This window comes from Macaca thibetana, chromosome 11, assembly GCF_024542745.1.
Source record: "Macaca thibetana thibetana isolate TM-01 chromosome 11, ASM2454274v1, whole genome shotgun sequence".
Classification (NCBI taxonomy): domain Eukaryota; kingdom Metazoa; phylum Chordata; class Mammalia; order Primates; family Cercopithecidae; genus Macaca; species Macaca thibetana.
Window position 1 is genome coordinate 57,645,005 of NC_065588.1, and position 16,667 is coordinate 57,661,671.

The following is a 16,667-nucleotide window of genomic DNA, read 5'->3' on the forward strand; positions in this document are numbered from 1 at the left end:
TGGGGATGGAAATTGGGAGAAGGAGGAGATCATAAAAAATAACTATTTGCTACTAGGCTTAGTACATGTGTGGTGAAATAATCTGTACAACAAACCCCTGTGACATGAGCTTACCTATATAACAAACCTGCACCTGTATCCCAACCTAAAATAAAATAAAAATAAAAATAGAAAAAAGCTTAAAGAAAGAAAAAAAAAGAATTCCATATAAATAGAATCACACAGTCCATAGACGACTGTGCCTGGCTTCTTTCATTTATACTGCTTCAGAGATTCATCTATGTTGTAGCTGCATTAGTAGTTTGTTCTTCAGTATTATCCTTTGTATGGGCATCCCTGTATTTGTTTAGAAAATTACATGTTAATTGACATTCACTGTTGATTGACATCATCTATCCACTTGTATATTGGTTGCCAGTTTTAATTTGTTATAAAGCTGCTATAATTATTGAAGTGCAGTTCTTTGTAAGAATTTTTCTTTTATTCCCTTTATGGAAATACTTAGAGAATTACTAGTCTTGGCATAGATATATGTATAACTGTTCTGTTAAACTGAATTGACGCAATTGATGCTGCAATACTGGTGATAAAGTTATCGAATATAAAACGGTATTATTCAGGACTTGCCTCTGTAAGTGCCTCTCTAAATTGAAGGGTGAGTGATGCACTAACACCATATTCTTCATATTTAGTATTTGATTTTTACCTTGAGATGACTAAAACAAGCAAATGTAGCCCAGACATGTGACACCACACCAAAACTTATAGCCAAACCAAATGGGCTTTCCCCCAATAAACTGTTCACACCCATGACAACCAAAATAAGGAACCATGAATTCTTCAAAGCTGAAATATGATCCAGTTGGAACAAATTTCATATATCTCTCATTGAGTTTGCTTATGAGAGGTTGTAACTTGGAAAACTTGTCCATTAGATCCAAATTTACATTGTCAGCAACATGCAAATTAGAAAATACAGTTTCAAAGTGATCACGTCTCATGGCAGCACTCACCAGTACATTATGCACATCTGTTCTTTGTTTACAGAACATACACCTTCTAGGAACTGAGACATAGGCACTCAGAAAAATAAATCCCATAAAACATTTGAATTCGGGGCTAGTCAAGCCAAGATGTACACTCTTACTTCCAGCATATAAGTTGGAGAGCTTGACAATGGGTTCAAAGACCTTTTCATCAAGAAAAAGTTCAAGAACTTCTGTGGGAGTTCTCATTTTGGTAAAAAAAAAAAAAAAGAAAAAAAAATCTTTTGGAGGTTCTGTAACTCTACCTGCTAGGGTTTGCGCAGTTAGATCAGCCTTTTGCCATTTGCAAACAATTTTTGTCACTTTCCTCCTCCTCGATGGTGGAGGTTGCTGCACAGTAGACGTTGATGGAACTTCGTCAGGAAAGAGGGAACATCTGAGTCAGATTTAGCATCAGAGCCATCTTGAATAAGATACACAGTTGCGCACAACGAAGAACCTGGCAGATTATTTATTATTCCACCTTCATCTCCTGAGTCCTCATCAGAAACAGGTGCTGTAGCCCTTTCAGGTGGTTGTATCACTTTAGCACTTGCTTCTATGATGTCATCTGTCTCTAAAAGGTCAGTTATTTCATGTAAACTTAGAGTTTGAGGCACCTTCGGACTAAAATGGAGAAAAAGGTATTATTAGTCCCAGGGGTAGTCATTTTGCCTAGTGTTCCAAAAATGGAAGATGCAAAATGTCAAACCCATAACTAATGCAACAATAATAATTTTGGTATTTTCTTTTTACAGCATAATAGCATAACTAGTAGAGAAGTGATGAAAAAATTACTAGTATAAGAAGTAATGCAGTAAAGTTATATGTACCTGTCTTTGGATACTTCCTCAAAAATGTTTCTGAAAACTCACATCACTTTTTGTCAAGCTCTCAGCATGCCAGTATCTTCAGCAGTGACTAACTCTGTGTACCATGTGATAACATGTACCCTCAGGAGGCAGACATATGTGAAAAATCAGACTTTGGCTATGATCTTGAGCAGTAGGATATAAATCACTGCCATATGCTTAGTGTCCAAATAATGGAACACTAGGCATAAATGTTTACCTATTTTGATTTGATTTTGGTATATGGCTAGAGACAGGGGTCTAGTTTCATTCTTCTGCATATGGATATCCAGTTATCTCAGCAACATTTATTGAAGAGACTGTCTTTTCCTCAGTGTATGTTCTTGGCACCTTTATCAAAAATGAGTTCACTCCATTAGTCAGGGTTCTCTTAGAGGAACAGAACTAATAGGATACATACATATTTTATATATATATAATATATATATAAGCTATATGTGTATACATATGTGTATATATACACACACACATATATACACACATATATACATACATAAATATATATGAGTTTTTAAAGTATTAACTTACATGATCACAAGGTTCCACAAGAAGCAGTCTGCAAGCTGAGCAGCAAGGAGAGCCAGTCCACCTTGCAAAACTGAAGAACTTGGAATCCAATGTCTGAGGGCAGGAAGCACCCAGCACTGGAGAAAGATGAAGACGGGGAGGCTAGGCCAATCTCTCCTTTTCATGTTTTTCTGCCTGCTTTATATTTGCTGGGAGCTGATTAGATTGTTTCCACCAGATTAAGGGTGGATCTGTCTTCACCAGATCACTGACTCAAATGTTAATGTCTTTTGACAACACCCACACAGACGCACCCAGGATTAACACTTGGTATCCCTCAATCCAATCAAGTTGACACTCAGTATTAACCATCACACTGTAGGTCTGTGGATTTGTTTCTGGGTTCTCTATTCTGTTCCATTGGTCTATATCTCCGTTTTTATGCCAGTACCATGCTTTTTTTGGTTACTATAGCTCTGTTGTATAATTTGAAGTCAGGTAATGTGATTCCTCAATTTTGTTCTTTTTACTTAGGATAGCTTTGGCTATTCTGAGTCCTTTGTGATTCCATATAAATTTTAGAATAGTTTTTTTTTTTTTTTATTTTTTCTGGGAAGAATGTCATTGGTGTTTTGGTAGGGATTGCCTTGAATCTATAGATTGCTTGGGTAGTATGGACATCTTAACAATCCATGAACATGGAACAGTTTTTTTCTTTTTTTGGTGTCCTCTTCAATTTTTTTCATTAGTGTTTCATAGTTTTCATTTAGATCTTTCACTTCTTTGGTTAATTTGTAGGTAATTAATTTTATGTGTGGCTATTGTATGTGACACTACTTTTTAAATTTATTTTTCACATTGTTCACTGTTGCCGTATAGAAATGCTTCTGAATTTTGTATTCTGAAATGTTACTGATTTGTTGATCAATTCTAATAGTGTTTTGGTGGAGTCTTTAGGTTTCCCCAAGTATAAGATCATGTCATCTGCAAACAAGGATAGTTTAACTTCTTCCTTTCCAATTTAGATACCTTTTTTTCTTTCTCTTGTCTTATTGGTCTAGTTAGGCGTTCCAATAATATGTTCAATAACAGTGCTGGCAGGGTATCCCTGCTATGTTCCAGATCTTAGATAAAAGGCTTTCAGTTCTCCCCCATTTATTATGATACCAGGTAGGGGTCTGTCATGTATGGCTCTTATGATGTTGAGCTATGTGTTCCTTTTATACACAGTTTTTTGAGTGTTTTTTTTTAATATATGGGTGTTGAATTTTACCAAATAATTTTCATCATCAGTTGAAATAACCATATGGTTTTATCCTTTATTCTGTTGATGCGATGCATTATGCATATGGATTTGAGTGTATGGAGCTATTCTTGCACCACAGGAATAAATCCCATTTGGTCATGATAAATTATCTTTCTAATGTACTGCTGAATTTTGTTTGCTAGTATTTTGTTGAGAATTTTTTGCATCAATATTTATCAGAGATATTGGCCTGTAGTGTTCTTTTTAAATTTTGTTTTAAATGTGTCTTTGTCTGGTTTTTGTATCAGGGTAATACTGGCCCCGTAAAATTAGTTTGGAAGTATTCTCCTCTCCTCTCTTTTTGGCATAGTTGGAGTAAGATTAGTGTTAGTTAATCTTTAAATGTTTGGTAGAATTCAACAGTGAAGCTACCAGGTCCCAGGCTTTCCATTACTGGAAGACTATTGTAGCTTCAACCTAATTACTTGTTTTTGTTCTGCTGAGGTTTTTAATTTCTTCTTGGTTCAATCTTGGTAGGTTGCATGTATCTAGGAGTTCATTTTTTTCTAATTTTTAGAATTTATTGGAAGATGGTTGCTCATAGTAGCCACTAATAATCCTTTGAATTTCTACAGTATCAGTTGTAATGTCTCATTTTTTTTCATTTCTGATTTTATTTAGTTGGAACTCATCTATTTTTTTGTCTGGCTAAACTTTGTCAATTTTAAGTTTTCAAAACAAGCTTTTTGTTTCATTGATCTTTTATATCATTTTCTTTATTTCAATTTTATTTATTTCTTCTCTGATCTTTACTATTTCTTTTCTTCCACTAATTTTGGGTTTCATTTGCTATTGCTTTTCTAATTCTTTAAGATGCATCATCAGATTGCTTATTTGAAGTCTTTGCTTTTATTTTATGTTTAAGCTGTAAGTTTATACCTACAGTTATAAACTCCCTTCTTTGTGCTGCTTTTGCTGTATCTCATAGGTTTTGATGTGTTGTGTTTATACTATTAATGTTTGTTTCAAGAAATTTTTCAACTTTTTAAAATTTCTTTCTTGACCCACTGATTATTCAAGAGCATATCTTTTGATTCCCATATATTTTATTGTTTCTAAAATTTCTCTTGTTATAAATTTCTACTTTTATTCTTTGTAGTCAGAGAAGATGATTGATATTATTTCAATTTTTTAATGTTTTAAGACTTTTTGGCCTAACATATGGTCTATCCTTGAGAACGATTCATGTGCTGAAGAAAAGAATATGTATTCCTTGACTCTTGCATAAAATGTTCTGTAAATATCTATTAGATCTATTAAATCTATAGTGCATATTAAGTCTGATGTTTCTTTGTTTGTTTTCTGTCTGAATGATCTGCCCAATGCTAAATGTAGGGTGTTGAAGTCTCCAGCTTTTATTGTATTGGGATGTATCTCTCTCTTTAGCATTAATAATATTTATTTATATATCTGGGTACTCCAGTGTTAGATGAATATATATTTAAAATTGTTATATCATCTGGCTGAATTGACCCTTTTATCATTGCATAGTCATCTTCTTTATGTCTTCTTGCAGTTTTTGCCTTGAAATCTGTTTTGTTTGATGCAAGTATTGTGACTCCTGCTCTTTTTTTGGTTTCCATTGGCATGGAATACCTTTTTCCATTCCTTTATTTTCAGTCCATGTGCGTCTTTATAGGTGAAGTGTGTTTCTTGTAGAAAACAGATCAATAGAACTTGTTTTCGCATGCATTCAGCCAGTCTATGTCTTTTAATTGGACAGTTTAGTCAATTTACACTTAATGTTATTTTTGATAAGTAAGGAACTACTCCTGCCATTTTGTTGTCTGTTTTCTGGTTGTTTCGTGGTCTTCTACTCCTTGTTTCTTTCCTTCCTCTCTTCCTCTAGTGAGGGTGACTTTGGTAATATGATTTAATTTCTTGTTTTTATTTTTTGTATACTCATTACATGTTTTTTTGGTTTGAGGTTACCAGGAGGCTTGTAGACACCATCTCATAACCCATTCTTTTTAACTCGATAACAACTAAGCACTATTGCATAAACAAACAAGTAAAAAGGAAACTAATAAAAGCTCTACACTTTAATTTCATCCTGTGTTTTTTAACTTTTATTGTTTCTATTTATATCATATTGCATTGACTATGTCTTTAACATTGTAGCTATTATTTTTGATGGGTTCATTGTTTATTCTTTATACTTAGAACAAGAGTTTACACACGACAGTTACAGTCTTATAATATTCTGCTTTCCTGTGTACTTTATCGGGAGAACCTGCTCCTGATGCTTACTTGAGTTCTTTTCTATTTCCTAAGTGTCTCGGCTGGTTTGAGAAATAAAAGGAAAGAGCACAAGAGAGAGAAATTTAAAGCTGGGTGTCCGGGGGAGACATCACATGTCAGCAGGATCCGTGATGTTCCCCGAGCCATTAAACCAGCAAGATTTTATTAGCGATTTTCAAAAGGGGAGGAAGTGCACCAATAGGGTGTGGGTCACAGAGATCACATACTTCACAAGGTAATAAAATATCACAAGGCAAACGGAGGCAGGGCGAGATCACAGGACCACCGGGTGAGGCAAAATTAAAACTGCTAATGAAGTTTCAGGCATGCATTGTCGTTGATAACATCTTATTAGGAAACAGGGTTTGAGAGCAGACAACCTGTCTGACCAAAATTTATAGGCGGGAATTGTCCTCTTCCTAATAAGCCTGGGAGCGCTACAGGAGACCAGGGCTTGTTTCATCCCTTTGGCTTTGACCATAAAAGCACGCCTTAAAGGGGCTGTCTATAAGCCTACCTTCAGGGTGCATTCTCTTTCTCAGGGATGTTCCTTGCTGAGAAAAATAATTCAGTGATATTTCTCCTATTTGCTTTTGAAAGAGGAGAAATATGGCTCTGTTCCGTCTGGCTCACCAGTGGCCAAAAGTCTTATCTCTTTTGTTTCCTGAACATTGCTGTTATCCTGTTCTTTTTTCAAGATACCCAGATTTCGTATTGTTCAAACACACATGCTCTACAAACAATTTGTGCAGTTAACACAATCACAGAGTCCTGAGGCAACATTCATCCTCCTCAGTTTACGAAGAAGATGATGGGATTAAGAGATTAAAGTAAAGAAAGGCATAGGAAATCCCAAGGGTATTGACTGGGGAAGTGATAAGTGTCCATGAAATCTTTACAATTTATGTTCAGAGATTGCAGTAAATACAGGCATAAGAAATTATAAAAGTATTAATTTGGGGAACTAATAAATGTCCATGAAGTCTTCACAATTTATGTTCTTCTGTCGTGGCTTCAGCTGGTCCCTCCATTCGGGGTCCCTGACTTCCCACAACAGTACTTGTTATTACCAGTGAGTTTTGTACACTCAGGTGATTATTCATTGCCCATTAATGTATTTTTCTTCTTTCTGATTGAAGTACTACCATTAGCATTACTTGTAGGATGGGTCTGGTGTTGATGAAATCCCTCAACTTTTGTTTGTTTTGGTAAGTCCTTATTTCTCATTTATGTTTGAAGGGTATTTTCACTAGATATATTATTCTAAGGTAAAAATGTTTTCAGCACTTTAAATATAATCATGTCACTCTCTCCTGGACTGTAAGGTTTCCACTGTAAAGTTTGCTTCTAGACATATTGCAACCCCATTTTATGTTATTTGTTTCTTTTCTCTTGCTGCTTTTATGATCCTTTCTTTATCATTGATTTCTGGGAATTTGATTATTAAATGCTTTGAGGTAGTCTTTTTTTTGTGCTGGTCTGTTTGGTGTTCTAAAGTTTTCTTGTACTTGGATATTGATATCTTTTTCTAGGTTTGGAAATTTTTCTGTTATTATCCCTTTGGATAAACTTTCTACCCATCTTCCTCTACCTCCTTTTCAAGGCTAATAACACTTAGAGTTGCCCTTTTGAGGCTATTTCCTAGATCCTCTAGGCATGCTTCATTGTTTTTTTGTTTTGTTTTGTTTTGTTTTCCTTTTGTCTTCTCTGACTGCTTACTTTCAAATAGCCTTGCATGAATCTCACTAATTCTTTCTTTTGCTTGATCTATTCTACTACTAAAGGACTTTGAAGCATTCTTCATAATGCCAATTGCATTTTTCAGCTCCAGAATTTCTGCTTAATTCTTTTTAATTATTTCAATCTCTTTGTTAAATTTATCTAATAGAATTACTTATCTAATAGAATTATTCTCTCTGTTAACTTGAATTTCTTTGAGTTTCCTCAATACTACTATTTTGAATTATCAGCCATAAAGGTCATATATCTCTGTTTTTCCCTGATTAGTTCTTGGTGCCTTATTTAGTTTATGTAGTGAGGTTAAGTTTTCCAGTATGATGTTGATGCTAATAGATGTTCTTCAGTGCTGGGTCAATGAAGGGTTAGGTATTTATTGTAGTCTTCACTGTCTGAGCATATTTGTAGCCAGTGGGAAGGCTTTCCAGGTATTTAGAAAAACTTGGATGTGATCTAAGCTGTATCTGCTTTAGGGGACACCCCAAGCCCAGTTGCACTGTGGTTCTTGCAGACTTGTAGAAGTACTGCCTTGATAGTCTTGGACAGGACCCCAGAAAATTATCTGGATTATCAGGCAGAGACTCTTATTCTCTTTCTCTACTTTCTCCAAACACACAGAGTCTCTCTCTCTCTTTCTCTCTCTCTCTCTCTATTCTAAGCCACCTAAAGTTGGGGATGGAGTGACTTAAACCCTTCCTGTAGTCACCATCACTATGACTGTGCTGGATAAGACCTGAAGGCATATGTCCTTCTCTTCAGGCTATTGAGGTCTCCCAAGTCCCTGGTGGGTTCAAAAGTGCTGCCTGGGAGTCAGGGATCACAGTCAAAAACCTTAGGAGTCTACCTGGTATTCTATTGTGCTGCAGCTGAGCTGGCACTCAAACCACAAGATCCTTCCTACTCTTTTCTCCTCTTTCCAAAGGCAGAAGAACCTCACTTAGTACCCACCACCAACCCTGGCCACAAGGAGTACTGCCAGACTACATCTGATGTTCCCTTAAGACCCAAGGTCTCTTAAGTCAGCTTGCCATGAATGCTGCCTAACTTGGGACTCACCCTTCAAGGCTTCCCTCCTGCCGCGGGTAGGTTCAGAAATGCCAACCAAGAGTTAAGTCCTGGAATTGGGGCTCCGAGGACCTTGATTAGTACTCTACCTGTCTGTGGCTGTGCTAGTAGCTGAAGCCATCAAGTCTCAGAGGCTCACCCAACGCCCTCAGTGTAGTACCTGGGTGTCACTGCTGGTTATTCAGGATTCAAGAGCTCTTTAGTTAGCAAGTGATACATGCTGCCAGAATTGAATCTTTTCCTTCAAGGAAGCAGGTTCCCTTCTGACCCAGGGTGTGTCTAGAAATCTTGTCTGGAAGCTAGAGCTGGAATGGAGGCCTTATGACTCTGACTGGTGCCCTATCCTGCTGTGGCTGAGCTGGTATCCAAGATAAAATACAAAGTCCTCCCCAGTCTTTCCCCCGCTCCCTTCAAGTGGAAGCAAGGGGTCTTATTATTAATTTTTTTTTTTTTTAGCAAACTATGCAGCCTGGGGTTATGAAAGGGCTGATGCCAGCACTTGGCTGCCCCAGCTGGTGTCTCAGTGTGTTGTGTGCACCCCTAGTCCACTGTCTCTGAGACTAGTTCAGCACCAGGAGTTGTAGTCCTTATGCCTTAGACTGTCTTTCATGTTTACTTGGAGACACAGAGTGCTGTAGCCATCCGTGGCAAGGTTTGCATGCATTCAAGTTTGGACTTCTGGGATCATCAATTCCCTTCTCTCTCGGGCTGGTTTAAATGATCCTTCCATCTGTGAGCCGGCATCAGCTGAATTGGTCTGGTTTTCCTTTCTGCTCTAACAGGACAGCGCTGAGTTCATTGCCTCACAATAGCTGTGTTTTCCTTCCCCCAGCACCCAGAGATGCTCTGGGCACCACACCACCAGGGATGGAGGTGGGTGGGTGGCATCAGTGATTCAGAACTTTTCTTTTTAATCTCTTTAGTGCCTCTTTCAGCAATATGAAGTTCAAACCAGGTACTATGAGTGCTCACCTGATTTTTGGGTCTTATGAAGGCATTTTTTGATTTTTCTCTGTAGATAGTTGTCGAATTGGTGTCCTTGCTGGGGGAAGTATCCATGGAGGTTTCTATTCCACTGTCTTGCTCTGCCCTCTCCTCTATAGCAGATTTTTTAGTAAATCTTAAAGCCAGGTTTTGTCAGCCCTCCAATTTGGCCCTTAAATTCCCGCAATTAGGAATTTGCTTTTAAAATTGCCTTTAAATTCCCAAGATTGGTCTATAAATTAAATGCAATTAATTAGTTAATTTAATTTAGTCGTCTTCATAAATGTGGTGTATCTATCCACTTAGCTATCATATCTCTCAGCAATATTTTTACAGTTTTAATTATATAAGTATATATATTTTGTTATATTTATCCCTAAGTATTTCATATTTTATACTACTATTAATACTATAGTTTATTAAATTCCAATTTCTGATTTTGTACTGCTAGTATGGGAAGTGCAGTTAGGTTTTTTTTTTTTTCTTTTTTTTACCTTGTCTCCTACAACTTGGCTAAACTAATTTATTAGTTCTTGAATCTTTTTTGTAAACTCTTTAATATTTTCTATATAGATAATTTGTCATCAAATTTTTTTTTTTTTTTTTTTTTTTTTTTTTTAGGCGGAGTCTTCACTCTGTCGCCCAAGCTGGAGTGCAGTGGCACCATCTCGGCTCACTGCAAGCTCCGCCTCCCGGGTTCGCGCCATTCTCCTGCCTCAGCCTCCGGAGTAGCTGGGACTACAGGCGCCCGCCACCGCGCCCGGCTAATTTTTTTTGTATTTTAGTAGAGACGGGGTTTCACCGTGTTAGCCAGGATGGTCTCGATCTACTGACCTCGTGATCCGCCCGCCTCGGCCACCCAAAGTGCAGGGATTACAGGCGTGAGCCACCGCGCCCGGCCGATCAAAATTTTTTTAAATTTTTCCATTCTAGTGTGTACACATATATTTATTCTTATTACTTTCTTGTATTATCTAGCTCTTACAGTACAATGTTTAATAGAAATAGTTGATAAAGACAGCCTTGTCTTATTTCTTCTTTTAGGAGGAAAGCGTCCAGACTTTCACCACAAGTTTATCTGTAGACTTTGCCAATGCTCTTGGCAAATTAAGCAGATCTATTCCTAGTATACTGAGAGATTTTACCACGAATCTTTTTTTCTGCAGATAATTTAAATATTTTCTCTTAATCTCTGGATTCCACAATTTGGTTTTGTTATGCTGTGTTAGTTGTAGTTCTCTGATAATCAAATGCTTTTTCCTTGTCTCTGGAAATATATATATTTTTTTGTTAATGTAGGAACTTACATTGATTTTCAATGTTAGGGTAACTTTGCTTTCTGTGATATACCTCACTTGGTCATGATATATTAGCTTTTATGTATTTCTAAAATTTTCTTAGAAATCTTTGTGCTTATGCTTCAAGGATTTTAGATTATATATTTTTCTCATATATGTCTATGATTTATTGCTAGGTAATGCTGGACTCCTAGGATATATTTAGGAAATTGCCCTTCTATCTTGGGAAGAGTTTTACTAGAATCAGTATTATTTACTGAATAAATTGTGGGAATAAATTGTGTGGAAGGAGCCTAAACACTGCAGCACAGTTCTGAGAAACTGTTGATCAGGTAAACACAGAGTTCTTGAGGAAAGGTTTTTCAGTGGAATAGTTCCACCTGAGTCAGAAACAGATAGGCACTGGAACTCCAGTCATGTTCCACCATTGGCTGAAAGCAACATGGGGGTTTAGAGGCTGGAGGCTACCAGCCAACTATAGGCCTACCCGGCACTGCCACCAAATTCTCATGTAGGAGATCTGAGCTGCATACCTCCATGACTGCTACATATACTTTGGCTTAGTTTACTTATGTTTATTTCCTTGGTTCTCATTTCGATTTTTAGAAATTTCAGACTTTTTGCTTCTCCACAACACTCTCCCTTTTTGAGACTCCAATACATGTATGTTAGAATGTTTGATATTGTTTTAACAGGCCACTGTCTCACAGATTACTAATGACCCATTTATCTGTCTTTTCACTCTCTGTGATTTATTTTGAAAACCTTTATGGCCATGTCTTCAAGTTTAGTGATTTTCCTTTTTTAACATCTAATCTACATTTAATTTCATGCAGCGTGTCTGTTTGTAGGTGGCGTGTGTGAACACATCTGTGTGAACACAAATATTTGCTGATAATAAAGTGCAATGGAAATTTACATATACAAATATATAAAATTCCGTTCCATAAATACACACAAAAAACACATATATACACATATGTATGTACGTGTGTGTGTGTATGGAATGGACTCTATATTGTTTATTATTTTAAATATATGTATATAATATATATTGTATATGTAAAATATGTGACATATATTATATATGTATGTATATATGGAGAGAGAGAGACCATTATGTTAAGTGAAATAAGCCAAACACATAAAGACAAATGTTACATGTTCTTAATTATTTGTGTTTTCTAGAAATCAAAACAATCGAACCCATGGACATAGAAGGTAGAAAGATGGTTACTAGAAGCTGGGAAGGGTAGTTGGGGGTTGGGGTAGAGGTGGAAATGTCAAAATATATATTAAATACTTATATTTAATTGTACTAATTTTTAGTAAAAATCTAAATTAAAAATGCTTTAATTTTGAAGCTACTTGTACTACTAGTCAGCCTTTAATTTCAAATAAGGGAGATTTTACAGTGATTTATGAGTATCATGCTGGTTTTAATTTAAGTCTTTGTACTTGAAATAAAGTGTTTAATTTTGATGCCCTAACAATAACTGATAAAGCCAGAGGACACTGATACATTTCCTGAAAAACACAATATTCAACAATTGAGGTGGGCTTGTCAGGTCACTTGTTTTGAATATTTCATCATTATGCTAGTAAACGAATAAACATTCATTCCTTGAATAAAAGCGCTATTCTTGTTAGAGGCTACTGTGACACCATTCTTTCCCTGGATTTTTAATGTCTACACAGTGTAGGTGTGCTAATTGAATCTTTCTTGTCATTTATGTAAATGATATATAAAGGAGGGAAAGAACTGTTTTCTTCCCATATGTAAGAGCATTCCCTAAGTAGTAATTTATTTATTTTTTAATTATTATGTATTTCTTGGCTTCACATTCTCAAATATGAATGTTTTAATATGTGTTCCACCTATAAATGAAATCTAAGTCTGATGTGACAATAATGAAATACAATATGTGCCATTACATTCACCAATCAAAAAAAACAATGTACAACTTTGATATTTTCGACTACAATTAATACAGATAAGATTTGAAACTACTCAAAAGAGAAATAAAATTGTGATGTCATAGGATCTTAAATTATATGCATAGAATATAATCAAAAGACACCTAAACAATGTATATACCTAATGGACCTAATGAATCTATTTATTCTGGATTTTTTGCAACATGCTATTATTTTCATACATATAAATAAGTCCATATACAATTCTGATTTATATTATAAATTCACAGATTATGTCTTGGCATAGTTAAGTTTTCATATTTGTAAATGACAAGTTAAAATGATGATGTGATGATGATGATGATGGCTATATCAATAAGAATAACACCTATCATTATTTATTTATATATTTATTTATTTATTTATTTATTTATTTATTTATTTACTTTTTGAGACACAGTCTGGCTGTGTCGCCCAGGCTGGAGTGCAGTGGTACAATCTCGGCTCACTGCAACCTCTGCCTCCTGAGTTCATGCCATTCTCCTGCCTCAGCCTTCTGAGTAGTTGGGACTACAGGTGCCCGTCACCACGCCCGGCTAATTTTTTGTATTTTTTAGTAAAGACGGGGTTTCACCCTGTTAGCCAGGATGGTCTCAATCTCCTGACCTCATGATCCACCCGCCTCTGCCTCCCAAAGTGCTGGGATTACAGGCGTGAGCCACCGCGCCCGGCCAACATCTATCATTTATTAAGTGATCACTGTGACCTAAACCTTGAGTTTTATATGTAAGTTTTCTGTTGTTTAAGTCAAGCTTTGCATGTCTCAAAAATACTTTGCATTAAAACTTCCTATAAGATGTTTAATTTAATACCAGTATCTAGATCTCTCTAATCAAATATTTTGCTCCATAGTATGGGAACGGACTATAGTTATTTATTAAAATGTTTCCTCCTTAAGAAGTAGTTTTAACAGATACAAAATGTAACAAACTTTTACTTTAAACTGTGCTGCTCCCAAATATGATTTTATTGGAGATATCATTTTTGGCAATATGTATGGTTTTAATGTAGTGAATGTGATAATATGCAGATAACCTGGTCCTCTGTATATTATCTAGAGTTGTTCTGTTTGAATTTTAAAAATTATATACAATATTAATAAAACCACTGTTGGAATATGAAAATAGTAATATTAACATGATTAAAAATATAAGGATGTTGAGGTTTAATTTGTGCATGCATTACAAATTAGAAATGTGAGAAGTAAACCACAGGAAACTAGAGGGTAGTCAAAATATAAGCTATCGAAAACAAAGAGTTATGAAACATTTAGAAGAAATACAATTATTTGTACATTTTACATCAAAGATTCATGATATCAGGAGGAAAATAAAGTCCCTATTCAAATAGTGAGAGATGAATTCCTGTATTTCTTTTAATATTTTCAATTTGCTTTGAAATAGACACACAACTTTTAAGTTTACAGCACAGAATTAAAACTCATAAGTAAAATAAAAGAAAAATGATCACGCATTCTGCATGATATACTTTTCAAAGGCTGGAAACAAGAATCTAGCAATCACTCTGCAGGGAGCAGCTACCAAATTTCACAATTCTCTGATGACATTATCAAATAATATGCAATTAACCAGGAAGCACAACAATAACCAGTTACTTTCAAACCATTAATCAAAGTAAAATTTAATTTTACATAAATGTCTCTTTCAAGATAGCATAATGAAATGAACATTAGTTGCTAAAATAACACAAAGCTACCTCCCAAGCATGTATTATTTCAAACCTGTTACTCAAGTTATCCTCATCCTCATTAATAAACCAATTTTATATAGCATCTATAATACAAATTAAAAAAAAAAAAAAACCAACACCAGTGTCTGTCTAATGTTATCTGCATATTATAAATTTTGATGTTTCTTCCTGATGTTATCTTTCAAGCAAGATGACATTGTAAATTCAGGGCTCTAATGATGTCCCATTCAATTTTTAATTAAAATATTCAATCAAATGGAAAAATTGTGCATTTTTTCTAAATACATGGAATTGAAGCTCACAAGAGGTTGAACAGGAAAAACAGAGTCTACAGTCATTAGTATATTAACAGAATTGAGAGCGAGGAAGTGGATAAATGAAGAGATATGAATTGTTTCAGAGATGTCAAGAAAGATAAGTGTCTACTGGATTTTGCAACAATAATATTAGAGGTGACACTGCACACACAATTTAGTAAAGGGGTAAGTGCAAAAGAGAAAGGAGTGTTAGAGTGGAGTATTATGGCTGTAAAGGAAAAGAGAGCTTATGCAGTAGCAGGAATAAGATGGGGGATCCGTGGAATAAGTTTATTTTTAACTTTATTTTTTGAGGACAAGGAAATCTAAAACATCTTTGAATGCTGAGGGATAGAGAGAAAGTTGAAGCAAAACAAAAGCAGAAACATTTGATGGAAATCCCCGAATAAACGTAAAGAGGAGGTAAAAATTTGGGGTACGAATACAGAAATTGCCATTAGAAAGGAGGAAGGACAAAATAGTATGACTACTTTTGGGCTAGAGAATATAACCTCAAAATATTTATTAAAAAAAATTTGGAAGTACCAGGAAAATTAGTAGAAATATTATACTAGGATACTGTAAAATATTTCTATTAGTCCTGAAGCAATCAAATAAATGAAATAAATTAAATACCCCACAGCCAATATCATACAGAATGGGCAAAAACTGGAAGCATTACCTTTGAAAAGTGGCACAAGACAGGGATGCCCTCTCCTACCACTCCTATTCAACATAGCATTGGAAGTTCTGGCTAGGGCAATCAGGCAAGAGAAAGAAATCAAGGGTATTCAGTTAGGAAAAGAAGAAGTCAAATTTTCCCTGTTTGCAGATGACATGATTGTATATTTAGAAAACCCCATTGTCTCAGTCCAAAATCTCCTTAAGCTTATAGCAACTTCAGCAAAGTCTCAGGATACAAAATCAATGTGCAAAAATCACAAACATTCTTATACATCAGTAACAAACAAACAGAGAGGCAAATCATGAATGAACCCCCATTCACAATAGCTTCAAAGAGAATAAAATACCTAGGAATCCAACTTACCAAGGATGTAAAGGACCTCTTCAAGGAGAACTACAAACCACTGCTCAGTGAAATAAAAGAGGACACAAACAAATGGAAGAACATGCCATGCTCATGGATAGGAAGAATCAATATTGTGAAAATGGCCATACTGCCCAAGGTAGTTTATAGATTCAATGCCATCCCCATTAAGCTACCAATGACTTTCTTCACAGAATTGGAAAAAACTGCTTTAAAGTTCATATGGAACCAAAAAAGACCTCACATTGCCAAGACAATCCTAAGCAAAAAGAACAAAGCTGGAGGCATCACGCTATCTGACTTCAAACTATACTACAAGGTTACAGTAACCAAAACAGCATGGTACTGGTACCAAAGCAGAGATATAGACCAATGGAACAGAACAGAGTCTTCAGAAATAATACCACACATCTACAGCCATCTCATCTTTGACAAACTTGACAAAAACAAGAAATGGGGAAAGGATTCCCTATTTAATAAATGGTGTGGGAAAATTGGCTAGCCATAAGTAGAAAGCTGAAACTGGATCCTTTCCTTACTCCTTATATGAAAATTAATTAAAGATGGATTAGAGACTTAAATGTTAGACCCAAAACCATAA

General features: G+C 35.5%; 1 pseudogene; it reads right to left on the reverse strand.

Moving 5' to 3' along the window:
* Window positions 1-501: 501 nt before the first annotated feature.
* LOC126931622 (piggyBac transposable element-derived protein 3-like) lies at window positions 502-8,874 on the reverse strand (annotated as a pseudogene).
* Between the last annotated feature and the right edge of the window lie 7,793 nt (window positions 8,875-16,667).